We start from the raw sequence: 1,529 nt of genomic DNA, 5'->3' as shown, positions 1-1,529 counted from the left end.
TGTCAGTCTCTAGTCTCCAGGATGTTTCATTTCTATAAGCCATGTTAAGCTGGCAGGTGTGAATTCCTTACCTGTTCCTGTTCCTATCCTACCTATTGATGTTGTTCGTCCTGCTCAGAAATGGTTGGTCTAGATCTTTTAATCAGTTCTCCAGCAACATCAAAACACTCCTCCCATTGTTCTCCACGTATTCTCTCCTTGACTTCTCTAGCCAACTTTTCATTTGCTGATATCCTCAGAATCTCTTTCAGGACCTTTTCCTGCTCCTCCAAAATCTGTTCACCAAACAGTTTTTTTCTTGAACATTTCCTCCATCCAAATGATGACATCAGGGCTGGCACACAAACGATACCAAGAGCAAAAAGGAGCCAATAGCCTGAAAAAGAAAGATCAGACTGTATTCTTATTTCCTGCAGGTTAATGCGCACAATGTCAATAAAGATAAAACACTCACCCATGACTCGTTTTCAGTTCAGTGATGATCACTCTTCAGTCATCTTCCTCGTGGCTCCTGTTGTTCAGAGCGATCATTCTGGCAGCAAACATACCAGCTGCCATCGATGAACAACAAACACAACCCACAGCAGACCGATGAAAGCTGCACCTGAACACAGGAGTCTGCAGACTCTCTGAAATGACCTGTCTGTCCAGAGTCTAAAGAGAAAGATTATAAAAACAGGCAGAACCAGGGAGAAAATGCAGTGAATGTTTTGTGGTTTCCAAGAGCACGCAAAGTCCCGGCCGAGCAAGATAAAAAGAGCAGTTATTACGATGTAGATGCAGAACTTTCTGAACATAATTTGAAATTTCTCTACACGCTCCATCTCTGTAAAGTTGACATCAGCTGAGAACCTGCAGCTTAAAACTTCTGAACATATATAAACAGGACACCAAGTATTTTCTGTTTTTTTGACGACACATGCACATTTGAAGCACTGATTTGTGTTTTTGCTGCTTAAACAAAAAAAAATAGGAAAGTCGTATGAAAAGTAAAGTATGTTTTATTCAGCCATCAGATCTGAGTTGCAATGCAGTTGTTGTATTTTGTGATATTTCTTACCTTGTTAAATCTGCAAACTCACGTTGGACGGACATTTTCTTCCAGGTTCATTCCCACTGAGAGAAAAGTTTAATTGAACCATGAGGGTGCATTTTAAGAAGAAAATAGAGGAGAAGAGACATGTTTCGGTTGCTGTACTAAGGTCTTGGCCACAGCAGCGTTAAAAAAGTGACATTTTCAATCAAAATCTATCAATTTCAGTAGAGGCTGATTCACTTGCCAGGTCAAAGTAAAACTAAAGCTAACCATCTCAACAAGGTGAGCTCCGAGAGAGCCACCGAATGTCTAATGAAAATACAAAAAGAACCAAAAAGGATTAGTGGTGTTCCCTCGTGTGCAGTTAATTTAGGATGTCTAGGTGCCGCTGGTGTGTGCTTTCTAGGGTTAAGCAAGGAGTTGGCTGAAACGAGTATCCGGTACAGATAATGAACTTTTTACGAATACGAAAAAAATATGAAAAAAACAGCAA

The sequence above is a fragment of the Micropterus dolomieu genome, linkage group LG08, assembly GCF_021292245.1.
Source record: "Micropterus dolomieu isolate WLL.071019.BEF.003 ecotype Adirondacks linkage group LG08, ASM2129224v1, whole genome shotgun sequence".
NCBI lineage: Eukaryota > Metazoa > Chordata > Actinopteri > Centrarchiformes > Centrarchidae > Micropterus > Micropterus dolomieu.
This window is presented reverse-complemented; position numbering follows the sequence as displayed.